Genomic DNA, 20,843 nt, shown 5'->3' on the forward strand with positions numbered 1-20,843 from the left:
TTTTCCTCTCAGTAGACTGCATCGTCCATAGGTAATGTGACGTGCCTGGCTAGTCTAATGACAGCTGCGTCTACTAGGTCCCATGCTTGGAACTCTTCCTACTTGAAGGGAAACATTTTCTCAAATCTTTTGGACAGGGAGAGTTTCCTGTTGACCTATTTCAATTCGTCATAAATGATATCCTTCACCTCCTCAACGGGAATGAGAGTACCGACTTCTTTAACTGTGGGTAGTATTTTCTCCTTTTTGCAGGTTGTGCAATTTCTTCGTCCCATTCAAGTGCTTCTCTTATTGCTCTTACTAGGGGTTGCACTAGAGCAAAGTGGAACCCGGCGAACAATCTTCTCCTGCTGGGGAGACTCGTCTTCTGAGCCCAACCCTAGTGCTTGGCGAATTCTTTTGTGCTAGTGGTGGGCTGGACACCGTTGTCCCTGGCTGACTGGTTTTACCTGCCACTTCCTTTAGGGAGTCTTTCACCGTTTGCTTAATTAAAACAATCATGTATGCTTTTTCTGCTTCCTTGTCCGTTGCTGCTTCCATCAGACAGGCTCAGCACAAAATTTTTCTAGGCAACGCCTTTAGACCATCCTAGACATTGGTCCTCCATCCCTTCCTCAGCTCGAGTCTCTTCCATTCTCTGCCGACCATCTTGGCGGGTTTTTGAATGGGCTGCAGCCGAGCTTGAGGAACGGTACTGGCGGCGAAGCCTGCAAAGATTTACATTTTTTTTTTTAATTAGATTTTATTGAAAGATGCAACATACAGAGTATAACATCAACAGTATTAATATTTTTGTACAAAAAACGTCAGTTATGATGAAAGTAGCAAAATACATAACAATAACAATGTGTCTTGTAACCTAGGGGTAGTGTAGTTAGGCCCCAAATGTGGGATATCGAACACGTTTGAAATAACAGTTCAAGGGTAGTAACCTTCAGATTGAAAAAAGGGGGTAACTGGATGGATCTAGAGAGGAGGGTCCCTAGGGTTACCAAGAGAGTACAAATGAATTATCCAGGAAGAGGTGTGGGGAGAGGAGAGGAAAGAAGGGGGGAAGGGGAGGGGACGAGCACCAAGTTCTTGCTATAGAGGTAAATTGGGGGTAGACTTTGAAGTTGTGGTTACGGTATCAAGGGCCGCATTCTCCGTCATTTTGTTTGAAAGAAGAGAAGAGGTTGGTGGGCGAGAGGTGGTCTGCATCAATTACAACAAAAGTGAAATCCTCCACACAGGCACTTATTCCAACCCTCCCTGGACTCACCAATCCATCTTCACAGTCGCTAAATCCCACATCACCTACTTAGGAATAAAAATAGGGAAACTACCCTCCTTTCTCTATCACCTCAACTATCCCCCCCTCTCAGGAACTAGATAACTAGATAGATCTCCCCCTCTCGCTCCTGGAAAGATGACATCTGGTGAAAATGGTCAATTTTGCCAGCCTACTCTACCCACTTCAAACCATTCCATTGCTTCTACACCATAAAGACACAAAATTTCTCAATGCTGCCATCTCTAAATTCCTTTGGCGAAACAAACAACCACGTATAGCCTTCACGAAGCTATATCTTCCCAGACGCGAAGGGGGTATTAGCCTCCCAAACATCAGAACCTATAATTTAGCCTGTCTATTGAGAACGGGTCTGAATTGAATAGCACAAACCTCTCACTACTCCAATTATCCCCTGGAAACCCTAATAAAGTTTTAACCCCTTGATCACCCCCCATCGCCAGTGTCACTAAGCGATCATTTTTCTGATCGCTGTATTAGTGTCACTGGTGATGCTAGTTAGGGAGGTAAATATTTAGGTTCGCCGTCAGAGTTTTATAGCATCAGGGACCCCCATATACTATCTAATAAATGTTTTAACCCCTTGATTGCCCCCTAGTTAACCCTTTCACCACTGATCACCGTATAAGTGTTACGGGTGACGCTGGTTAGTTCGTTTATTTTTTATAGTGTCATGGCACCCACCGTTTATTATGGCTTTGGCTACTGATGTCAGTACCAATGCTGGCCTGCAGGCACTTCCTGCTGAAGCATACATTTTCTTTAGTTTTGTGTCTATTTTCCTCTCAGTAGACTGCATCGTCCATAGGTAATGTGACGTGCCTGGCTAGTCTAATGACAGCTGCGTCTACTAGGTCCCATGCTTGGAACTCTTCCTACTTGAAGGGAAACATTTTCTCAAATCTTTTGGACAGGGAGAGTTTCCTGTTGACCTATTTCAATTCGTCATAAATGATATCCTTCACCTCCTCAATGGGAATGAGAGTACCGACTTCTTTAACTGTGGGTAGTATTTTCTCCTTTTTGCAGGTTGTGCAATTTCTTCGTCCCATTCAAGTGCTTCTCTTATTGCTCTTACTAGGGGTTGCACTAGAGCAAAGTGGAACCCGGCGAACAATCTTCTCCTGCTGGGGAGACTCGTCTTCTGAGCCCAACCCTAGTGCTTGGCGAATTCTTTTGTGCTAGTGGTGGGCTGGACACCATTGTCCCTGGCTGACTGGTTTTACCTGCCACTTCCTTTAGGGAGTCTTTCACCGTTTGCTTAATTAAAACAATCATGTATGCTTTTTCTGCTTCCTTGTCCGTTGCTGCTTCCATCAGACAGGCTCAGCACAAAATTTTTCTAGGCAACGCCTTTAGACCATCCTAGACATTGGTCCTCCATCCCTTCCTCAGCTCGAGTCTCTTCCATTCTCTGCCGACCATCTTGGCGGGTTTTTGAATGGGCTGCAGCCGAGCTTGAGGAACGGTACTGGCGGCGAAGCCTGCAAAGATTTACATTTTTTTTTTTAATTAGATTTTATTGAAAGATGCAACATACAGAGTATAACATCAACAGTATTAATATTTTTGTACAAAAAACGTCAGTTATGATGAAAGTAGCAAAATACATAACAATAACAATGTGTCTTGTAACCTAGGGGTAGTGTAGTTAGGCCCCAAATGTGGGATATCGAACACGTTTGAAATAACAGTTCAAGGGTAGTAACCTTCAGATTGAAAAAAGGGGGTAACTGGATGGATCTAGAGAGGAGGGTCCCTAGGGTTACCAAGAGAGTACAAATGAATTATCCAGGAAGAGGTGTGGGGAGAGGAGAGGAAAGAAGGGGGGAAGGGGAGGGGACGAGCACCAAGTTCTTGCTATAGAGGTAAATTGGGGGTAGACTTTGAAGTTGTGGTTACGGTATCAAGGGCCGCATTCTCCGTCATTTTGTTTGAAAGAAGAGAAGAGGTTGGTGGGCGAGAGGTGGTCTCGCTCGATTCATGTCTCGTCGGAAGGTGAGTTCCATAGGTTGCGGGTCTTTTAGTTGGAGAAAGCAGCCTCACTTACGGAGTTGGGGAGGCCCATGGTATGAGAATGAAAGTTCCTTGAATTTCACCAGATCTATAGGAGTGAGTGTTGAGACCATAAAAGCTTGCCATTTGTGGTAGAAACGTGTTTTGGTCTTTTCATGCGATAAGTCTGTGTTGAGTTTGTCCTTGAATAGTAGTTGTAATAGGTCTCTTTTGACTTGTGAGGTGTTTGAGCGTACGTTGGAGGTCCAGTTTTTCAGGATGGATCTTCTAGTGAGTAGAAGGCATATCAGGGACCAGTCTTTGCCAGAGGGGATAGAGTTGAGTGACCAGGGGAGTAGTTGGGGGTCCCAGTGGCCAATGATAATGAGCAGGGGATCTTTGGGCAGTTTCAGCAAGGTCACTTCAAAGATGTAGGATAGGACTTGATCCCAGAAGGTGGAGATGTAGGTGCACGACCAAAAGCGGTGCGCCAGTGAAGGCCTGGGGTGTTGACAGAGAGGGCAGATAGAGGCGGTTTGGCCTCGTTTGGTTGAAAGAAAGGGGAAATAAGCTTGATGTACAATTTTCAATTGGGAATCCCTCCAAGATTCATTGGGGACCAATTTGTGGATGGCATTGAGACCTTGTAGGAGTTTGTCCACCAGCTCAGTATCCGGAAAGTCTTTCGCCCAGTTGGCCGCTGATGAGGATGTTATTGGGGGAGTGATTTTCATAAGAAGAGGTTGGTAAATGTCCGATATTTTGTATGAATTCTCTGAGAGAAGGACATCCATGAAAGATGGTTTGAACCTTTTAAGATTATCTCTGCAGGCATTTTTCAGAAAGCTGATGCATTGTCCATATTGGAAGGCATGTGTTTAAGGAAGCGAGAACTTGTCAGCTAAAGTTTGGAATTTGATAGGGCGACCAGTCTCCAAGTCACATAGTAATGAAAATTTTGTGAGGCCATTCTGCTACCAAGTAACGTTGATGTTCCAGACCTTGAGGGAAGCTCGGGTTTCCTTCTTTTGGAAGGTGGCTGGATATAAAGGGTGAGAGTTTAAGACTTTTCCTGACTTCTCTCCAAGCAATAGCTGTGTCCCGTAGCAGGAGGTTATGCTAAAGTGGCAGTGGAATGGATTTCCACTTGCAGTGGAGGAGGGCCACCAATGAGTATGGGTGTACCTTTGTGGTTTCCAGGGGATAATTGGAGTAGTGGGAGGTTTGTGCTATTCAATTCAGACCCGTTCTCAATAGACAGGCTAAATTATAGGTTCTGATGTTTGGGAGGCTAATACCCCCTTCGCGTCTGGGAAGATATAGCTTCGTGAAGGCTATACGTGGTTGTTTGTTTCGCCAAAGGAATTTAGAGATGGCAGCATTGAGAGATTTTGTGTCTTTATGGTGTAGAAGCAATGGAATGGTTTGAAGTGGGTAGAGTAGGCTGGCAAAATTGACCATTTTCACCAGATGTCATCTTTCCAGGAGCGAGAGGGGGAGATCTATCTAGTTATCTAGTTCCTGAGAGGGGGGGATAGTTGAGGTGATAGAGAAAGGAGGGTAGTTTCCCTATTTTTATTCCTAAGTAGGTGATGTGGGATTTAGCGACTGTGAAGATGGATTGGTGAGTCCAGGGAGGGTTGGAATAAGTGCCTGTGTGGAGGATTTCACTTTTGTTGTAATTGATGCAAAGGCCTGAGCATAGTCTAAATGGGTCAAAAATTGATTCAATTGTGAACATGTCAGAGGTGGGATTCGCTGAGAATATAAGGACATCATCAGCGAAGAGTGAAATGTGTAATTCGTGTTTGCCGATGTTGATGCCATGTAATGGGGCTTTGTAAGATAGGTACCTGGATAGGGGTTCCAATGCAATGTTGAAAAGGAGTGGGGATAGGAGACAGCCCTGTCTCGTGCCTTTGTGTAGGTGGAATTCATCAAATAGGAGGCCTGCCGCTACCAGCCCAGCCCCCGGGGCGGTGTACATGGTATTTATAAGGTGGGCGAAAAGGTCGGAGAATCCCATTTTAGTCATGACTAGGGATGAGCCGAACACCCCCCTGTTCGGTTCGCACCAGAACATGCGAACAGGAAAAAAGTTCACTCGAACATGCTAACACCGTTAAAGTCTATGGGACACGAACATGAGTAATCAAAAGTGCTAATTTTAAAGGCTTATATGCAAGTTATTGTCATAAAAAGTGTTTGGGGACCCGGGTCCTGCCCCAGGGGACATGGATCAATGCAAAAAAAAGTTTTAAAAACGGCTGTTTTTTCAGGAGCAGTGATTTTAATAATGCTTAAAGTCAAACAATAAACGTGTAATATCCCTTTAAATTTCGTACCTGGGGGGTGTCTATAGTATGCCTGTAAAGGGGCGCATGTTTCCCGTGTTTAGAACAGTCTGACAGCAAAATGACATTTCGAAGGAAAAAAAACATTTAAAACTACCCGCGGCTATTGCATTGCCGACAATACACATAGAAGTTCATTGATAAAAACGGCATGGGAATTCCCCACAGGGAAACCCCGAACCAGAATTAAAAAAAAAAATGACGTGGGGGGTCCTCCTAAATTCAATACCAGGCCCTTCAGGTCTGGTATGGTTATTAAGGGGAACCCTGGCCAAAATTTAAAAAAAAAATGACGTGGGGTTCCCCCTAAATTCCATACCAGACCCTTCAGGTCTGGCATGGATTTTAAGGGGAACCCCGTGCCAAAAAAAAAACGGCGTGGGGTCCCCCCAAAAATTCATACCAGACTCCTCGTCTGACGCACGGGATATGACGGGACTTCCCTGTGGCATTCCCGTGACGTCACAGGGAAGTCCCGTCAAGTCACTGTGCGTCAGAGGGGGGCGGGGTCACCGGGTGGCCCCGCCCCCCGTTATTTAAGAACGTCAGACGAGGAGTCTGGTATGAATTTTTGGGGGGACCCCACGCCAAAAAAAAAAAAAAAAACGGCGTGGGGTCCCCCCAAAAATTCATACCAGACTCCTCGTCTGACGGTTCTTAAATAACGGGGGGCGGGGCCACCCGGTGACCCCGCCCCCCTCTGACGCACGGTGACTTGACGGGACTTCCCTGTGATGTCACGGGAATGCCACAGGGAAGTCCCATCATATCCCGTGCGTCAGAGGGGGCGGGGTCACCGGGTGACCCCGCCCCCAGTTATTTAAGAACCGTCAGACGAGGAGTCGCCGTCACACAGTGGGAGCCTCCCTCCATGCCAGCATGGGTGCAGAGCTGCCCGGAGAAGAAAATGAAGAAGAGAAGAAGAGAAGAAGGAAGAAGAGAAGAGGATGAAGAAGAAGATGAAGAGAAGAGCGGGAGCCTCCCCCCATGCCATGGGTGCGGAGCGGCCCGAGGAGAAGAAGATAGAAGACGCCGCGGAGGAGATGCTGGACGAGAACACCGGAGGAAGAACCAGAAGAGCCAGAAGAACCAGAAGAAGAAAAAGATGAAGGAGGATAGAAGAAAGAAGAAGCATTTAAATAAAGGAATTGTCAAAAACTGTCTCTTGTCATTTTTAACATTTTTGACAGTTTTTTAGTGAAATGGTAGGGGTAAGTACCCCCTTACCATTTCACACAGGGGGGGGCCGGGATCTGGGGGTCCTCTTGTTAAAGGGGGCTTCCAGATTCCGATAAGCCCCCCGCCCGCAGACCCCCACAACCACCGGCCAGGGTTGTGGGGATGAGGCCCTTGTCCTCATCAACATGGGGACAAGGTGTTTTGGGGGGCTACCCCAAAGCACCCTCCCAATTTTGAGGGCATGTGGCCTGGTACGGTTCAGGAGGGGGGCCACACTCTCGTCCCCCCCTCTTTTCCTGTGGCCTGCCAGGTTGCCTGCTCGGATAAGGGTCTGGTATGGATTTTTGGGGGGACCCCACGCCATTTTTTTTTTAAATTTTGGCCAGGGTTCCCCTTAATAACCATACCAGACCTGAAGGGCCTGGTATTGAATTTAGGTGGACCCCCCACATCATTTTTTTTTTAAATTTTGGTTCGGGGTTTCCCTGTGGGGAATTCCCATGCCGTTTTTATCAATGAACTTCTATGTGTATTGTCGGCAATGCAATAGCCGCGGGTAGTTTTAAATGTTTTTTTTCCTTCGAAATGTCATTTTGCTGTCAGACTGTTCTAAACACGGGAAACATGCGCCCCTTTACAGGCATACTATAGACACCCCCCAGGTACGAAATTTAAAGGGATATTACACGTTTATTGTTTGACTTTAAGCATTATTAAAATCACTGCTCCTGAAAAAACGGCCGTTTTCAAAACTTTTTTTGCATTGATCCATGTCCCCAGGGGCAGGACCCGGGTCCACAAACACTTTTTATGACAATAACTTGCATATAAGCCTTTAAAATTAGCACTTTTGATTTCTCCCATAGACTTTTAAAGGGTGTTCTGCGGCATTCGAATTTGCCGCGAACACCCCAAATTGTTCGCTGTTCGGCGAACTTGCGAACAGCCAACGTTCGAGTCGAATCTCATCCCTGGTCATGACCATGAAGACCCATTTGAAACTTATGTTGTCGAAGGCTTTCTCCGCATCTAGGGTAATAATTGCGTGGTCTCCCTCTGGATTGCATTTAGCATGTTCCAGGGCCATCATCACCTTTCTGATGTTCATGGTAGCAGTCCTGCCCTTCACGAACCCCGATTGGGCAGGGTGTATCAGAGAGGGGATGATGGTGGCTATCTAGTGGCAATGATTTTGGAGAGAATCTTGACATCAAGGTTAAAAAGTGAAATAGGTCTATAGGAACCTGGTTCTTGTGGGTCCTTACCCTTTTTTGCTAAAAGTTTAATGATGGCTTGGTTGCCCGTGGGTAGGTAGGAGCCGCCTGACCATATGTGATGATAGACTTTGTGGAGGGTGGGTTCCAGGACTGATTGTAGGGATTTGTAGAATTCGCCTGTGAAACCTTCTGGGCCTGGAGCTTTAGAAGGGGCTAGGTTCTGAATGGCAGTTGATATTTCAGGAAGGGAGATGGGTGCTTTTAGCACATCCAGTTGAGAGGGAGAGATTTGGGTGAGGGTTATTTTCTCAAGAAAGGAAAGTGCTGTCAGGTTGTCTATGGGGTCAGCCGCGTATAAGGAAGAATAGTAGTGTAACATGGCTTCGTTTATGCCTTTTTGTGAGGTTTTGATGGTACCCGTTGCGTTTCGTAGGGAGGTAATATAGGTCGGACAGTGGAGGCCCTTACAGAGTCATGAAAGTAGTTTGCCTGCCTTATTGCTGAATTTGTAAAGGGTGGCATCTATGTGCGCTTTTTTGATTAGTTCCAGGGTTTCAGCCCAAGTGTCGAAGGATTGCTTAGCTACCTGCCATGCCTTCCTATTGTCAGGGGTGTCATCTGTGTACAAGGAACGTGGAGCTTGGTGCAATCGGGAGCTGGCTGTTTTGTAATTTTTAAGTGTGTTTCTTTTGAAAGAGGTCACATAAGAAATAATACGTCCTCTGAGGAAGGCCTTGCCTGCTTCACAGAATAGATTAGGGTTGTCAGAATGTGATGCGTTGGTCGAGGTGTATTTAGACCATGTGTTTTTCCATGTACAGTCGGAAGTCAGAGTTATTTTGGAGGTAGGAGGGGAAGCATAATAATTTGGGACTTGGGTGTAGGTCAGGGTTATCAAGCGATGCCGAGATAGGTGCATGATCAGATATAACAATGCTGTGGATGTCAGCGCCAGATATCAGTGGGACAAGGTTGTCTGAGCAGAAAAGGTAGTCAGGTAGTAGAATGTGAACTCTCTATTAGCTGGGTGTCGGAGGTGCCAAATGTCATGAAGATGGAGGGAGTCCATCGTGGAGGCCAGAAGTGTCGGAGCACTGGGCTCTGGGGGGGTCATGGACGTTTGGGAGAAGATCTGTCATGAATTAGGTGTAGGGTAGTATCAAAGTCCCCTTCGATTATATGTGGGAGGTGTGGGTCACGAAGGAGCCAGGTCGATAGTTTACTAAAAAAACGTTTAGTGGGGTTATTGGGTGCGTAAATGTTTGAGATTATCAAATCTCTGGTCCCTATTTGAACATGAGCAGATAAAAACATTCCTGGGAGTCCGAGTCAACAGATAAGACCGTGTAGGGAAGGTTTTTATGTATGAGTATTAGAACCCTTGCTTTGCGGCCATTTGAGTCAGAGCCTAGGACCGTGCCCACCCACAGTTTTTTCATACGTTGGAAGTCAGGGGTGGAGAGGTGGGTTTCCTGAAGTAGGGCAATGTCTTAAGCCTTTTGAGTTTTCATTCTCTTGGTGGGGGAGCGAAGCCCTTTCATATTCCAGGAAACTATTTTCATAGGGGGGGGGGCATAAGGGAGGTATGTGCTGGTGTTGTATGAGTTGTGTGGAGGATCAAATGTAGGTGAGCTGCGAGTACAATCGGGGATATGAAGGAGCCTACACTGTATGAGAGTATTGAGTTAGAGTCTGTTGGTGCAAACGTACCACAGGATGGGCGTGCATGGGGAAGGGAGGGTTCAGAAGGAAGTGGGCAAAAGGTAGAAACAATAGAACATTTAAGAAACTTCACTTTTTTCCGCATGGAGGTCACTGTGTAGTCCAGCTCCCATTACAAGACCCATTGACTGCAGCTTCTAAACCCACGGATTTGAGGGCGGTGTATGCTGGCATTTCGGGTTTTGGACGGGGAGCGTGGTCTGACCTACGCAGGGATGCCAGGGGAGAAAACTGTGTTTTAAGATAAAAACGATAAACAAGCAATAACATTTTAACATTGTGTGGATCATTAGGAAGGTTCGGCCTTCCAGTACGTGGAGTACCTGATGAGGAGGAAAGAACAAAGCAGAGAGAGGATTTGAATAGAGTCATCCCAGCCTGGGATGATCCACAAGGCTGGTTAAGGAGCAATAGTAAAAGAGATTACAGTGCCGTTGGTAGAGCTCTCTCAATGAGGTGCGGAGCGACGCTGGTCTGGGCAAGAGGCTCTGAACCATTTTGGAAAGTCTTTGCGTGGGCTCTTTTGGTCTCGAGGTTGATAGCATCTGTTCTGGAAGTGGGGCTGAGGTGCGGACCTATGTGTAGTGATCTTAGGTAGGCCTCCGCCTCGGATGGATCATGGAAGGAGAGCTGGTAGCCATTAGGGGCTTTGAGCTGGAGGGTAGCTGGGAAGGCTAGGGTGAATTTGATTTGTTGCTGGTGTAGCTCCATGCATATTTGTTGAAATGCTTTCCTTTTCTTAAACACTTCTATGAAGTAGTCCGCGAAAATAAGGGATCTTTATTCCATTGATCTGAAGAGGTCTGGATTGATTGTATTTCTGTAGGATGAAAGCTTTGTTTGAGTAGTTCAGATATTTTGCGATAATTGGTAGGGGTGATTTGTGATCAGAGTTAAAGGTTTCCATACAGTGGGCACGCTCCATTGTGCAGGGGCCTGGGAGGCCTAGCGCTTCGGGTATGCGTCTCGCGCAAAGGTCCGCGAGCGCTGAAGGTTGAAAAGATTCTGGGATACCCACGAAACGCAGGTTACTCCTTCTGGACCTATTTTCCAAATCGTCCAATTTCTCTAGAATATATTTGTTCGTCTTGTCTTGGGCCGGTTCTGTGGATTGTGCCTTGTACAGTTCCTCTTTTATGTTAGGTATGCGGTGTTCAGCCTCATTCAGTCTGGGGGAATGTTCCCCTAGCTGGGCCTGGAGCTGCTGCATGCCTGCGCTGACTGCTTTCTCCACAGAGGCTGCTATCATAGGGGAGAGCTGCCACAGCCTGGGCAATGAGCTCTGTGTGTTGGTCTCCATTGTGTTGTGGAGCAGTGTCATGCTGTGAGGAGGGGAGGGCCAGGCTGACGCTTACCTCCATATCAGGCATCATCTCTGTGAGGGGTTCCGTGTAGGCCGCAGCCGGGGCCTTGATTTGCAGCTGTGCCAACCGCACCGCCGCGGCCGGTTTTCTCCACAAACCGGTCCATGTTGTGGCTGGGTGTGAGGGGAGAGGCTGCCGGTGTTTGGAGCGGGTTTAGCCAGTTTTATATGCCGATTTTGGAGTCTAGCTGCTGGAGCTGATGCGGTGTGCAGCTACTCCATACGGCGCCAGAACCGGAAGTAAGATTTACATTTGATTAGCCATGCGCTCTCTTTTTTAATGGATTTTAATACCTACTTACCTAACCCTTACCTTATATTCATGTGGCTGGTCTCTGGGAGAGCTCATGGTGTGCCTTTAAGAGACTACAATAAACAAACATTTGTACTATAACTTCCCATTACTGCTGCTGAAAGTAAGCTAGGAATGTGTCTTACCTCTCCAGGAGCACTGAATCATCACAGCACAAACATTCTGTTAAATAAGGACATTTCAGTATTTGACACCCCCCCCCCCCCCATTGCACCTCCTGCAGCTCTGGGCCCTCTCTTACCTGGCATCTGCTGTCTGTGCCTCTTCCTGTTTGTGCACTTGCTTTCTCCGCTTACCCCATTATAAGGGGGAGGGAGAGGGGAGCCTGCCCCCTCTCCAGGTGTCCCCTGATTGCTGCTCCGCTGATTCCTGAGCCCTCCAGCCACTCATGGCGAACCAGAAGTCACCCTTACACCATATTGGTCTATCTTCAACCGCTGGGAGTCCGCCAGGCACCATATTAGATAGAAAGCCCTCAGTATGGCCACTGGACATCACCCGGTGCCATTTTGGAAGTGGCCGCCGCCCTAGATACCATGTCCCTGCTGTCTGCTTTGGCTTTTGACCATCCAGAGGGAGTCCACGGCCCCCTGCCTTGCAGTCATGGAGAGCAGTGCCAGGAAGGGAGGAAAGCCCATGCTGCCCATGTAGGGGAGAGGGGGTTGTGTCCTACTTGCATCCATAGACCAGTACCCTGCACTCCAATGCCCAGTCATGGAAGTTTTATAACCGAACAGACGGAACTTTGTCATAAAAGAGGCTGAACCTGTGTGGGTGGCTAGATGTATCCGGCAAGGTTAAGGGCAAAAATAAAAATCTTCCTTCTCTGGTTATAACCGTCTCAGCATTTGAGGAACAAAAAGTCCTGATTGGGCGAGGGGCGAAGCCTATCCCATACATATACGCTGCCATGCTTGTGTCAGAAAAAGTGTTTAAACCCAGGAATGGTAGAGAAAATCACACTTCTTTTATTGTAGGCAAGCTAGCATGCCAGCTTGGTTGACATACCTGTGGACACTGGAGCTTACATTCAATAGCAAACCACCCTTATAAATACATTTCCAAATATATTCCCTGTAGTCTGAGTATGCATTCCTTAACATCGCAGACAAATAATAAATCCCATGCATGCATAGGATTTGTTTATTTTTTTTATATGGCATTAGTGAGCAATTGTAAATGCATACCCATTGGCACATATACTGCATAGCATTTTTTTGCTAGTTACTACTAGGATTGTACGTGCACAGAAGTCAAGTAAACTCCAAAATTTGACACATGAATGATTCTAACTGAAACAAACCTTGTTCATTTAAATGTTATAAAGGCAACCTTATGTTATCTGTATTTATATTATTGTATCAAAACCTATGGAAGTGTCTTTCTTCATTACATTTTCTTTTTCTTTCATACATATATCTCAGTTTGTTCTCTCTCACAGAATGGTAGATACAGTTACCAGCACTGAAAGCTTCATGAACAGAACATGTATTAGATATGACATAATGATAATGGGAAGGAAATCGCTAAAATTGAATTCTCCAGCACCAAAGTGAGCAATCAGTTCTCTGGAAGGGAGAATGTTTTCATGTGTCGGCTGACTCAGCAGCACCTCGTTTATGAATTTCATGAAAGATTTAGCAGCAAGAGCAGAATCAAATACAGGTGGTTTTCCATGGGTGAGAGTGGTTACAGAGATGAATTGATCCGTCACTGGAAATGTGTGAAGACATGGGCAAAGTGCTGATCATTCCATTTATTTTACAATGAAGTACTTTTCAAATATTTTTCTACTTGATGAGTATGGCAGTGCATTGTTCAAGGCGATTAATTGACTTGCTGTTAAGCCATGGTGATTCATGTAATAAGTACATTTTCTCGATTTACTTCATTCACTGTTGAACATTATGGCTTTGTGGAAGGCTTTTGTTCATAGTGCTGTATTTAATTTGTTTGTTTATTTGTTTCAGTGAATTAAAATACAATGTATTAGGTCATGTTCTATTTAATCTATATGTAAGTGATATAACTAAAAGATACAGTATGTTGGGCAAGGTACAGTATGTATTTTTGCTGATGACACAAAGGTAGTAATAGGGTTGATATCCCTTGAGGTGTCTGTAACATGGGACATGATTTGGCATTGCTGGAAGATTGGTCAAAGAAAAAGAATCCCCTAAGAGAGTACAACTGTTCTAGCCAGCACTACAGAAGAAAAAGATTTGGGGGTACTTTTTTCAGTTGGTTGCAAAATGAGCAAACAGTGTAACCAGGCAGTGGGAAAAGCAAATAGAATTCTAGGATGCATCACTAGAGGGATTACCAGTAGGGATGAGCTTCGAGTTCGAGTCAAACTCATGTTCGACTCGAACATTGGCTGTTCGCAAGTTCGCCGAACAGCGAACAATTAGGGGTGTTCGCGGCAAATTCGAATGCCGCGGAACACCCTTTAAAAGTCTATGGGAGAAATCAAAAGTGTTTGGGGACCTGGGTCCTGCCCCAGGGGACATGGATCAATGCAAAAAAAGTTTTAAAAACGGACGTTTTTTCAGGAGCAGTGATTTTAATAATGCTTAAAGTCAAACAATAAAAGTGTAATATCCCTTTAAATTTCGTAACTGGGGGGTGTCTATAGTATGCCTGTAAAGGGGCGCATGTTTCCCGTGTTTAGAACAGTCTGACAGCAAAATGACATTTTGAAGGAAAAAACTCATTTAAAACTACCCACGGCTATTGCATTGCCGACAATACACATAGAAGTTCATTGATAAAAACGGCATGGGTATTCCACAAAGGGGAACCCCGAACCAAAATTTAAAAAAAAAATGACGTAGGAGTCCCCCTAAATTCCATACCAGGCCCTTCAGGTCTGATATGGATATTAAGGGGAACCCCGGCCAAAATTAAAAAAAAAAAATGACGTGGGGTTCCCCCTAAATTCCATACCAGACCCTTCAGGTCTGGTATGGATTTTAAGGGGAACCCCGCGCCAAAAAAAAAAAAAAAACGGCGTGGTGTCCCCCCAAAAATCCATACCAGACCCTTATCCGAGCACGCAACCTGGCAGGCCGCAGGAAAAGAGGGGGGGATGAGAGTGCGCCCCCCCCTCCTGAACCGTACCAGGCCACATGCCCTCAACATTGGGAGGGTGCTTTGGGGTAGCCCCCCAAAACACCTTGTCCCCATGTTGATGAGGACAAGGGCTTCATCCCCACAACCCTGGCTGGTGGTTGTGGGGGTCTGCGGGCGGGGGGCTTATCGGAATCTGGAAGCCCCCTTTAACAAGGGGACCCCCAGATCCCGGGCCCCCCCCCTGTGTGAAATGGTAAGGGGGTACTTACCCCTACCATTTCACTAAAAAACTGTCAAAAATGTTAAAAATGACAAGAGACAGTTTTTGACAATTCCTTTATTTAAATGCTTCTTCTTTCTTCTATCTTCCTTCATCTTCTGGTTCTTCTGGTTCTTCTGGTTCTTCTGGCTCTTCTGGTTCTTCCTCCGGCGTTCTCGTCCAGCATCTCCTCCGTGGCGTCTTCTATCTTCTTCTCCTCGGGCCGCTCCGCACCCATGGCATGGGGGGGAGGCTCCCGCTCTTCTCTTCTTCTTTTCTTCTCTTCTTCTCTTCTTCATTTTCTTCTCTGGGCCGCTCCGCATCCATGCTAGCATGGAGGGAGGCTCCCGCTGTGTGACGGCACTCCTCGTCTGACAGTTCTTAAATAACGGGGGGCGGGGCCACCCGGTGACCCCGCCCCCTCTGACGCACGTTGACTTGACGGGACTTCCCTGTGACGTGGGAAGTCCCGTCATGTCCCGTGCGTCAGAGGGGGCGGGGTCACCGGGTGGCCCCGCCCCCGTTATTTAAGAACTGTCAGACGAGGAGCGCCGTCACACAGCGGGAGCCTCCCTCCATGCCAGCATGGATGCGGAGCGGCCCGCAGAAGAAAATGAAGAAGAGAAGAAAAGAAGAAGAGAAGAGCGGGAGCCTCCCCCCATGCCATGGGTGCGGAGCGGCCCGAGGAGAAGAAGATAGAAGACACCGGAGGAGATGCTGGACGAGAACGCCGGAGGAAGAACCAGAAGAGCCAGAAGAACCAGAAGATGAAGGAAGATGAAGGAAGATAGAAGAAAGAAGAAGCATTTAAATAAAGGAATTGTCAAAAACTGTCTCTTGTCATTTTTAACATTTTTGACAGTTTTTTAGTGAAATGGTAGGGGTAAGTACCCCCTTACCATTTCACACGGGGGGGGCAGGATCTGGGGGTCCCCTTGTTAAAGGGGGCTTCCAGATTCCGATAAGCCCCCCACCCGCAGACGCCCACAACCACTGGCCAGGGTTGTGGGGATGAGGCCCTTGTCCTCATCAACATGGGGACAAGGTGTTTTGGGGGGCTACCCCAAAGCACCCTCCCAATGTTGAGGGCATGTGGCCTGGTACGGTTCAAGAGGGGGGGGCCGCACTCTCGTCCCCCCCTCTTTTCCTGCGGCCTGCCAGGTTGCGTGCTCGGATAAGGGTCTGGTATGGATTTTTGGGGGGACCCCACGCCGTTTTTTTTTTTTTTTTTTGGCCTGGGGTTCCCCTTAAAATCCATACCAGACCTGAAGGGTCTGGTATGGAATTTAGGGGGAACCCCACGTCATTTTTTTTTTTTAATTTTGGCCGGGGTTCCCCTTAATATCCATACCAGACCTGAAGGGCCTGGTATGGAATTTAGGGGGACTCCCACGTCATTTTTTTTTTTTTAATTTTGGTTTGGGGTCCCCCTTTGGGGAATTCCCATGCCGTTTTTATCAATGAACTTCTATGTGTATTGTCGGCAATGCAATAGCCGCGGGTAGTTTTAAATGAGTTTTTTCCTTCAAAATGTCATTTTGCTGTTAGACTGTTCTAAACACAGGAAACATGCGCCCCTTTACAGGCATACTATAGACACCCCCAGGTACGAAATTTAAAGGTATATTACACTTTTATTGTTTGACTTTAAGCATTATTAAAATCACTGCTCCTGAAAAAACGTCCGTTTTTAAAACTTTTTTTTGCATTGATCCATGTCCCCTGGGGCAGGACCCAGGTCCCCAAACACTTTTTATGACAATAAATTGCATATTAGCCTTTAAAATTAGCACTTTTGATTATTCATGTTCGTGTTCCATAGACTTTAACGGTGTTCGCGTGTTCGAACGAACTTTTTTCCTGTTCGCATGTTCTGGTGCGAACCGAACAGGGGGGTGTTCGGCTCATCCCTAATTACCAGCAGGAGGAAGGAGGTTCTGATTCCCCTATATACAGTGTTCAGTATAAATGAGTACACCCCATTTGGAAAGTAAGATTTTAATCAAAATCTCAATGAACACAAGAACAATTTCCAAAATTTTGACAAAACTGAGTTTTATAGACCAAAGAGTTCAGGCACAGCAGAGGAGCTGGATAGTTAGAACAGCAGCTACGACTGGGTGTGTACAAGGCTTAAGACTAACTATCACTGTACATACCATTGGATTATTTTTCTGATTGCTTTGTTTTCAATCAAGTGGTTTCAAGGAAGTGACTTTTAACAAAGTGACTTTTTATGCACACGCCCTTCCGCAATATCATCTGCATAATTATCTATTTCAATCCAGATCGGAACTTTGACAAAGTGATCTTTTGCCTCTGAGTTTTTGGGTTCCATGAGGTGCAACTAACTCAAGGTTTTCAGAGACTGTTAGCACATTTTACAGTTGGACAATTTATTAATTATTTTTATAATAATATTTTATTTCATTTTTTTTCAGTGGGAGGTCTTTTGCACTGTTTATTTTCTTTATGGAGAATTTTCCAAACTGCATTTTAGACAATATATTCTTTTGTGGGTTATTTTATCACATCTTACAGAGGAACTACAGCCATTGTGAATACTATAGCTGCCAACCTTTAATACATAGACAGATCTTCACCAGTCTGCGGTTCCCTGGCTCCACTATCTTGACTGTGGGAAGCCAGCTGTGACTCCTTGCTTTTTCACAGCTGGTTCCATACTATATGCACGAGATTGCCAGACTGGTCCTACAGCCTGCTGTGAAATGTCACATGTCCCAGGAGGTTGTGGGCAGGGAGGGGGAACTGAACTTCCGCAATTCTCGCTTAGGTGAGAATTGCGGAAGTGGGAATAGGTGTTTGTCTGAAAAGGGTAAGAACTTTCACTTTTAAGTGAAGCTCCGCTTTAAGCACCCTATTTAAATAATATAACTTTTTGCTGGGTCTTGGAAGTGTATATCAGTTTCACTATGAAACATAATACTTCCAATGAAACATATGCTTATTGTAATTGTAATTGTAAAGTAACATAAGAAAACAATGTTTGTGGAACTGATAGTCACAAAAAGAGTAAGCAAATACGGGATATTGACTTCGAACCTGTACATTTCCCATACATGTACAAACAACACTGCTGACACATTTGTATAATTGCAAGCTGACTCAATTTAAAGGCACATAATATCCAAATGATATATTTTACTAAAATCTATACAGGAAAGCAAAGTAACCAAGATCTAAAGATTTTGCAAGAGCAAACTCCAGGTTCTCTAAAGTAAAGATGATCTACCTTAATAATACCCAAACATATTTACAGATCATTTAAAGGGGTTGTAAAGTCAGAAGGTTTTATATCTTAATGCATTCTATGCATTAAGATAAAAAGCCTTCTGTGTGCAGTAGCACTCCTCAGCCCACCTCTAGCCCCACTAATAATTACCTGAGGTCCATTTAGATCCAGCGATGTTGCAGGAGTGTCTCAGCTGCCCGGGACTCCCCTCCTCATTGGCTGAGACAGAAATGTGGCACCATTGGCTCCTGCTGCTGTCAATTAAAGTCAGTCAGCCAATGAGGAGAAAAAGGAGGTGGGGCCAGGCCACAGCTCCGTGTCTGAATTGACACAGGGAGCTGTGGCTCGGCTCGGGTACCCCGATAGCAAGCTTCTTGTAGTGGGGGCACTCAACAGGAGTGAAGGGCCAGAAGCACTGAAGCTAGGGACCGGAGAAGTGGAGGATCTGGACTGCTCTGTGCAAAACCACTTCACAGAGCAGGTTAGTATGACATGTTGGTTATTTTATTAAAAAAGAAACAAGACTTTACAAACACTTTAAATATCTAAAATCAACATTTTGTATTTTAGCTTTAGAGTACGAAATTATTAAAAACCCTATTCTAATGGGTATATATCCTTCTAATTTCTATCCTATGGACAAAATAAGAGAAATCCTCTTTTAGGAGGGGCCAGAAGCACTGAAGATAGGGACCGGAGAAGTGGAGGATCTGGGCTGCTCTGTGCAAAACCACTTCACAGAGCAGGTAAATATGACATGTTTGTTATTTTTAACTAAAAAAAAACCTTTAGTATCACTTTAATTTAATTGCAGTTCCAATTTCTGTACTCAAGATGGACCTAACTAATTGCAGTGCCTCTTTATTTGTTTAATGTACTGTGTTTCCCTGAAAATAAGACCAGGTCTTATATTAATTTTGCCTACAAAAACCACACTAATGCCATGTACACACGAGCGGACTTTTCGGCATCAAAAGTCCGACGGTCTTTTGACATCAATGGGACTGCCTGCACAGAGATGCACGGAACACCTGTGCATCCCCGTAAAGGTACGCTGTGTATGCCCTGTGTGAACAAGGCCTTAGGCCCCTTTTACACAAGCAGACCGATTGGGTCTTCCTGTCTGTTTTTCGGGCGGGCCCAATCGGACCACCCATTGTTCTCTATGGAGAGGCTGATGTAAATGGACATGTGTCCGTTTACACTTGCCTGCATCCGATCCAGTCCAGTCCGCGAAAAACAGACGGATGGGGATTCTATTCCCCATCCATCTAGCAGATCGGATTGGATGGTATCAAATGGAAATGGACAGGTGGTCCATTTCCATCCAACCGCACCATAGAGAATAGCAGGCTGTGTCCATGTCTGCTCTGCAACAGCGGAGCAGACACGGACCTGTCATCTGCCTGCCCAGCAGGGATCAGCAGACAGATCCCCTGTTTAGCAGGTGGATCTGCTTGACAGAGTCCGCTCCATGTGAAAGGGGTCTTACCAGGAGCAGCCGGGCCATTAGGGGCACAGGGATGTTTGTATGATTTTTTTTTTCAAGCCGCATGATAAGATCCGAAAGGCTCTAATTGGCTTGAAAAAGGTTGGGCTAGGGGCGCAGAGCATTGCACCCCAATCCCACCCACTTGTGACAATAGCAAAGTAATATTAGCTATTGTCTTCTGGCTTCTCCTCCTGGCCAATCAGGATGGATCGGGTTGAGACAGAGAAAGAGACTGAAGATAGTCCCTTTCTCTGTAGCACTTTACATGAAATGACAGTCTGATACATTGTAACACTCGCGGTTACAATGATCAGCTGTCAGTGGATATAGCAGCGATCGCTGCCTATATCCATTGTACGAGGGGGGTTGGTATACACATGTATACCAAGCCCCCCCAAGCCACAACTTCACCCCCCTCCTCCGCGCTCTCCAAGCTGACAGATCACGGAAATCTGTGCAGGGAGAAGCTGCAGACGGAGGGAGGGAAGGAGAGATTGCGCTCAGAGCAACCATGGATTGAGGACAGCATGGGGGGTGATCAGAGGTATTGGTGGGCACATCTGGACCCCCCCAAGCCCCATGCAGCGCCTGAAATCGACGGGATCGGCAGAGAGGGATGCCGGCCAATGATGGTGGCTGCAGGGAGAGGGTTTGCTGGGGGGGTCAGATCGTGGAGGGAGGGGTAATTATTGCTGGGGATAGAAGAGGAGAGTGGGGGGAGTAGTAATAACTGAAAGTTAGCCACGGGCGGTGGAGAGGCAGGGGACAGGGGGGCGGCAGCATGGGTGGGAGGGCAGTCACATTAGGGGTTAATAACTCTGACCAGCGGGTTTGTAATCCGCTGATCAGAGTTATAGAATTGTTCAGCAGAGTCTGACGGACCTGGCAGTGAAAGGGATAATAAAAAGATTATACTGGTATAAGGTACAGTGTGTCTCCCTTTGTAACAGTTTTATGGAAAATACCTTTATAACAGCTCCCCTGGGCCCTCACGTGATCTGCTCTTCTTCTCTGTTCTGAGATCCCCGCTGATGTCAGCCCACGCCGAGCTCTTAAGAGGGAGGGGCCGCAGACGTCAGCCGGGAGGAGAGAAGAGCTGAGATCCCCATTGACGTTAGCCTGCTCCGAGCTCTGAAGAGGAAGGGGCCGCAGATGTCAGAGGAGAGAAGAAGACCTCAGGTGGGTCAGCGGCAGCTGTAAATATAGGATTTTTTAATACAGTTACAAAGGGAGAGATACACTGCACCTTATACCAGTTTTACAGTTTTTTTAATGAACTTCACCAGGTCTTATTTTCAGGGTAGGGCTTATTTTCGGGGAAACGCGGTACATA

The sequence above is a fragment of the Aquarana catesbeiana genome, linkage group LG02 (genome assembly GCF_042186555.1).
Source record: "Aquarana catesbeiana isolate 2022-GZ linkage group LG02, ASM4218655v1, whole genome shotgun sequence".
In the NCBI taxonomy this organism is placed as follows: domain Eukaryota; kingdom Metazoa; phylum Chordata; class Amphibia; order Anura; family Ranidae; genus Aquarana; species Aquarana catesbeiana.